Below are 7336 nucleotides of genomic sequence, written 5' to 3'. Positions count from 1 at the left end.
TAACACAGGGGACCTAGTCTAAGAATATTTCATCGGGGCGACAACACATGCTTCGGGGGTTCCTCAGCAATATAAGTCAAATAAGGCAACCATGAGGGGGATGGGGTACAGCGAATGAACACCTAAGTTCATTAACACCTACAAGTGGCGAACCTGCTAGCGTTCCACAGGACTGTCTAGAAAAGTTTGTGGTCGTCATCTAAACTCCGCTAGATGACTGAATCAAAACAACAACGAGGCCTCTCATCTGTTTATTACACACCAACTATCTACCCATGTTCTACCCAACATATTGGTAGATAAAGATATACATTTTTATACATAGTTTAAAAACCTGTATAGCATGCTTTAATCAATACATATTCCACATAACAGATGAGGCACACACACATAACACATATTTCATAGAAGACAAATCAGATCCATGAGATAGAAGAGAGTGAATATACATTTACACATATAACACAAAATATACTCATAACACGTATTTTGTATAAAATACTTTATAATTATGCGTTAGAAGAAAGTAACCACACACTCACTTGATCAGAAGATGATCGGACAACACTACGGCTTATAGAAATAGTATTCTTCGGCAGATCTGGAAGATCTTCACAAAAATCGAACTTCTCGCAGGTTAGAGCTTCGGCTCGGGAATCTTACTTCTCGGGATCTTCAGGACCTCGGGACTTGCTTCGGGGCTCGGGAATGATATCGGGGCTTTGGGGTACTTCTAGCACACAAAACGATGCAAACGGGAGAGAGAAGAGAGAAAAAGAGCAATTGAGCCGGCTGCCCTCGCATCCTATTTATAGGAGGCTGGAGCCTCGGAGTATGCTGGGCGTACGCGTCCGAATCGTCATGCCATGCGTCATCCGAAGAACTCGAGTGCGAGGTGCGTCATGCTTCGTTGTACGCTGGGCGTACTTCGGATGAGTCCGACGACTCCCCTTCGGATAATACCGGATTTTATAACTAATTTTAAATATTAATTATTTAATAAACTTCGGAAATTCATATCTTCTTCATACGAATTCCGTTTTCAACGTTCCTCATATCCACGCGTAGGTGAGACTACACTCTACAACTTTCGTTTAGACTCCGTCGGCTAATTTTGACTTTATTTTTATTAATTATTTTTAGTAGGCCGGGACAGAAAAACTTCGTTATAAATTCATAACTTCTTCATTTGACGTCTGTTCTCGCCTAACTTTTCATCGCTTTGATACCAACAACGAGATCTTCGATTCTCGTTTAGATTGATTCGACTAAAAACCGCGCGATCTCAAAGCGAGTATTTCGGGCTGCATACCGCTAAGTCGAAACTTCAGAAAATCATAACTTCCTCATACGAAGTCAGATTTGGGCGTTCTTTATATATTCGGAAACCTCGTTTCAACTACTACAACATTATCCAAAGATGTCAAATTTATTTTACACTTAAATTTTGACGCTCATTTTATCCTTAATTAATCAAATCACATAATTAAGCAATTAAGCACAAAACACATAATACTCAAATAATATACTTCTATTATTTATAAACGGGTTACAAAGGTTAACCTAGACTATTATATCAACGAAAATGCCTAGCCTGGAAACGCGGGCGTTACAATCGATAGCCACCACCTCACGTTGGTGGTCAGTTTCCTTGAGTCTTGGCCTATCAACACACGACCACCCGAGCGAGATCGTCGTGAACCCAACAACAAAGCCCACCTCGACCTCAGCCAACCTTATGGTGGCGCAAGGTATTTAAAGACAAATTCCAGTCGCAACAGTCATTCGGAGTGGCTGCAACAGCGACATGGCGGCGACAGAAAAAGGCGGATTAAGAAGGAAACACGGAGAGGCGATGAAACAGTGGCGGTCGGCTCACTTGCACGATCGGAGAACGACGAAGAAGGAGGTGGTAGTCGACTTGAGCTCCAATATTTCTTACTCGCACGTCGTAACCACGGTTGGTACCTTTGTCGGCGGCAGAAACAGCAGCAAGGGACGGTTTTGATGATGACTTGGTTGGTCGGAGAAGCGAGGAGATAGGGTGGCGATAGGGCAATGGCGGGAGGGAGGTGGGTGCGGCTGCATCATAAGGAAGGGTTTAGGGTTAGGATTGGCCGATATGAGATTATATACTCGTCTAAAATAACTACTTTCCCATAATTACATTTCTGGTCCAAAATAACTACTTTTCCACAACCGGGTACTTTCAAAACTGGGGTTTACATTAAACCCCATTATAAGCTTAGATTTGATATTCTTAGCCTTTAGAGCCTTGCATGTACGTAAAGTTTGCAACTTTACGTGATAAACATGCCTTAGGAAGCTTGATCTGCAATATGGAGCTTTAGGGTGGATTAAAAGCTTTTGAATGGAGAAAGGACGGAAGAAACTTGACAAGTTGCATGGCCAACTCGGCGAGTCCGATGAAGATTATCGTGCAAGGATTTTTGCATGGACTTGATGAGTCAACCAGGGTTTTCCCGACGTTTCTACATACATGGACTCGGCGAGTTGTAGGGAAAATCGATGAGTCAACTAGGGGATTCACAAATTCTCAAGTTCTGGAAGGACTCAGCGAGTCAGTAAGCTATACTCGATGACTCGGGTCAACATGGACTGTTGACCTTGACCGTTGAATTTGACTTTGACCAAGGGTTGACTAGTTTGACTTATGGGGGAATTTGGTAAATTGGAAATTTACAGAATGGCTTTTTGGTAAATGTAACGCCCGTAGATCCGGGCTAGTCAATTTATAGATAATAGGGGTCGAAAATGACTTTTTGGCAAAAGATTATTTAGAATAAATAATCTTAACCAAGTTGTAGTATATGTTACAATTTTTCCGTACATATAAAGAGTGCCGAAATCCGAGTTATAACGAAGAAGTTATGACCCGTCGAAGTTTCACGATGGAACCGGCATGGCACCGGGAAGTGTAAATAGTGAATTTACGATAGAGCGACTTTTAGCCTTAGCAATCTAAACAAAAGTCATATTAAATGTTAAACCGATAGTGTCCATTAAAAGAACGCCCAAATCTGACTTCGTATGAGGAAGTTATGATTTTTCTAAGATTTGGCATAGCGATGCCGGCCTGAAAGTTGAATTTTAGTTCGAGTGGTTTTTGGCTTACGCGACCTAAATGAGAGTTGAAGATCTCATTAATAGGAACTCAATGGTAAAAAGACAGACAAAAATGGAGTCCGTAGGAAGGAGTTACGAATTCTTCGCGGTCATTTAACAGTCTAATCTCTTCCTACTGTTAAATTTAAGATCGGTCGAGAATTAGCAGACGGAGTAAAAAGGAAACTTGTAGATTTTATTTTTATGTGTGGATATAAATAACGTCAAAAACGAAGCTCGTATGCGAAAGTTATGGACGAAGCTTAGTCTCTACTTTTCGACCGCGGCAAATTCGATACAGTTTTGTAAATCCGAGATAGATTGAGAATTAGCCAACGAGGTCTAAATGAAAGTTGTAGTACTTGTATATACCAAAGCGTGGATAAAAATATCTACAAAAACAGATATCGTATGCGAAAGTTATGGATGAAGCTTAGTCTCTACTTTTCAAGCGCGGCGAATTCGATACAGTTTTTCTAAATATGAGATAGAAGGAGAATTAGCCGACGGGGTCTAAATGAAAGTTGTAGTACTCGTAAATACCAACGCGTAGATATAAATAACATAGAAAACGAAGCTCCTACGTGGAAGATACGGACGAAGCTTAGAGACTACTTAACTATAAAACTCCTATAAATAAAGGGTGAACTCCTTATATTTTCTTCACACCATAAGCCTTTCTTTCTCTCTCTAACTTCTCTCTAGCCTCCTTAAGCACCTCCCAAGTCTAGGGAACCTCCCTAGCACGATAAAGAAGCCCCGGAGCGCCCGACGGCTCCGAGAAGAAAAGTTTTCGGCTCGGAAAAGCTGCTCAAACGAAGCCTCGTTTTTAATAAAAACTCGTTGTAAGTGAGATACACCTATACTATATTTAATATAACTTTTATTTAATTATAGTAACATTATTAGGACCTTAAAATAATTATTTGGGCTATTGTTATGAGTTATATTGAGTGTTATTTAACGCTTACATAATAGTAATAATAGTTAGACTATTAATTAGTCGCGGTTAACATTAAAAACTACACCCTAGTGGTATTGATACTAGGTTTTGTCGAAGAAAATTGTTTTGAGAAAGCGAAGTGTTGTCTGAGCTCAGAATCACCACCTAATCAAGTGAGTGCATGGCCCCTTTCATCTTACACATAGATATGAAATATTTTATATAAACTACGTGCTATATGTGAATATTATCTGTATAATTACTATTTATGTTGGATGAACGATTTTATTCATGTTTTAAATGATTTAAACTGTATATGTATTTTATATCTACGATAATGTTGGGGTAAAACATGGGTAGATGTAATAGATGGAGTATGAGTCGGATGATGCGTTGAGAGGTGAAATAGACCGTGAGATGAGGGTGAGAGGTGGACGATGTGAGAAGCCTTTTTCCCAAATGATGGCCCCGTCATTCAGCAGAGTGTGGATGACAACCACGGACTATTCTAGACAGTACAGTGGAACACTAGCAGGCTCGCAACCTTTAGGTGTTGTGAACGATATGTTCACCGATGTTCTCTAAAAACCCATTGACATGTATTGCGAGTGGATACTGTCGATAAACGAAATAGCCCTGACAGCTATGGATTTAATGCCTATTGAGAAAACCCTGGTAGCTATGGATTTAGTCCCCGTTGAGTAAACCCTGTCAACGATGGATTTTGTGTCGATTCCTTAGGATGATCCTTAGGAATGAATTAACGAGGAATAGCTGATTCTTAGGGTAGACCCTTAAGAGTAAAGAAGATAATGGGGATGGGTAATTGGGTTAACTGTTTGACGATTAAACATAATAATTATATTATTATGGGTTGAAAACCATATGTACTCACCAGGTTTCCCAACCTGACCCACTCAGTTTATTTATATCACATGTGTTGATATGAAGTCACGTTACACTGAGAGATTAAGGAGATATAGATCATTAGTGATAATGAATGTAAGTTTTGTTTATGCTTATGTTTCTGTATTGACGATGACATCCCAAATGTTTTAAAATGAATAAAAATACATTTCTTCATAAATGCTTTGATAACATATTTATCATGTTTTACTAGAAACAAAGTCCGCAACATTTTTATTAAAAGAAGTACTCTGATTTTTATAAAGCATAAACAAAATCGTTCTTTTCTGGCCGTGAAAAATGGGGATGTCACAGTTGGTATCAGAGCATTAGTTTAAGCGAACTAGGAATATGGATTTATTTCTAGACTTAAACTTAGAATGTTAAGCAATGATTGTGAGGAGTGTGTCTAATAGATTTAGGTAATACACCTGAATAGACACAAGCACTAGCTTATTTTATGAATGATGCCTAAATTGCTGTTACGTGCTAAAGGATTTGTTATGCTATAGTTTGATCGGATCTATGGTCTATTGCTGACCGGATCTAGAAACCTTATGTGTTTAGGATTCTAAACATACGAATACGATATTAGAAATAGCATATAAACGTTTCGGAGTGATAAGGATGATTTAAACGTCAATCCTAAATAAAGATCTAGATTCACCTTATTCGGTGTATAGATCAAGATGGCAAGGACCCGTAGTGGAAACGTGAATGCAAATGAGAATAGGAATCAACCCCCGATGATTCAGCAAATACTTGTCATAGTAGAAAATGTACCCGAGCCAATCACCATGGCTGGAGTACAAGCCATGATTCGGACTTTGTTAGCTGAACAAAGGGAAGAAATGAGGCGGATATCGAATAGGGACGAACCTACTATGCCCACTGAGCAACCTGAGCTGATTCCCGAGCAATAAGAGGAAGGGAACTACAACCGCCAAGTGAGTTAAGTGGGGACTCAAGGTGAACGAAGGGATGGCCCGGAGAGGAGAAACGACAAGGATGGGCGAATGTAAAAGAATTTCTTGGGTGCGAAACCACCGAGTCTCTCAGGAAGCTTGAAGCCGGTTGAGATTATGGATTGGATCTCTGAGATGGAGATGGTGTTTGAGAGCTGCAGCTGTAGCGAGAAACAAAAGACTGTCTTCATAGTAAGGCAGCTGAAAACTGGAGTCTTGAGCTGGTGGAAGCTATTAGCAGATACGATGCCACGAGGAGAATCCCTAAGGATGTCATGGGAAGAGTTCTTAGAATAGTTGAAAATGCAGTACTGCTCTGATAGACCTAAACGAGTTTCAGAACCTGAAGAAAGGGAAGATGAGTATTGATGAGTATGCCACCGCATTCACCGAGAGGATGAAGCTATTTCCTTACTTGGTTCCTACTAAACTCTCCAAGATTGATAGGTTTGCTAATGGATTGCCCACTGACTTTGGCCTAATGGTCAAAATGGCAACAACCTTGAAAACAGCTGTTAGGGCAGCTAAGAACGTAGAGACCCAGCTAAGAGAAAAGGGTCTAGAAAAAGATAAGGCAAGAGAGAAGCGGAAGTTTGAAGGATCTTCAAAATCCAACAAAGAAAGGAAATTCTCAAAGACTGAAGGAGGAGGAGGAGGTGAAACTAATTGGTGCGAGAAGTATAAAAAGAAACACTTTGTGAAGTGCAACGAAGAAGTGACTTGTTACAAGTGTGGAAGGACTGGTCACTATTCCAAGGATTGTACACATAATGATAAGGTATGCTACGGATGTGGAGGCAAGGGGCACCTGTCTAGAAATTGCTCAAAGAAAAACGAGGCACCAAGGCCAAGGGCATTCCACATGATCCTCGATGAAGCAAAAATCAACGCGGGGAACCAAGGATGAGGAACCCATACCCTAAGATCGAGTTATGAGGTAGCCAATTAAAGAGATAGAATCATATGATGTAGCCTATTAGAGGCATAGTCTAGAGTGAACTTGAACACCTATGTAATAGTTTCAAGAAATAATAAAGCCTTCGTTTTATTATCTGATGTGCTAGATTGTTATGTGATTTTCTTGCATGGTGACTTGGAAAACTGCGAGACAATACTTGGGACGAGTATAAGTAGGTGTAAAAGGTAGTAGATGCATATACTACCGGAAGCACAGGACTCACGCTTGGATCAGGGAAAGTCACAAGGTTACCAAGAAGCTAGTAATTGATACCGTTTTATTCAAGCATGTCGTTACCATCGTTTCAGTAATGAGTATTCTGACCCTAGTGGTCATATCAAATTGAGTCTGAATACGATGAGTATGATACGTGGTTCAGAGAACCAAGTCCGATGTAGTATCTGACTTAAGCTAGAAGATTGAAGTGAAAGACAATCA

The sequence above is a fragment of the Lactuca serriola genome, chromosome 1 (assembly GCF_051521515.1).
Source record: "Lactuca serriola cultivar US96UC23 chromosome 1, Lser_US96UC23_V15, whole genome shotgun sequence".
NCBI lineage: Eukaryota > Viridiplantae > Streptophyta > Magnoliopsida > Asterales > Asteraceae > Lactuca > Lactuca serriola.
The sequence above is the reverse complement of the archived record's forward strand: the minus strand, read 5'-3'. Positions refer to the sequence as shown.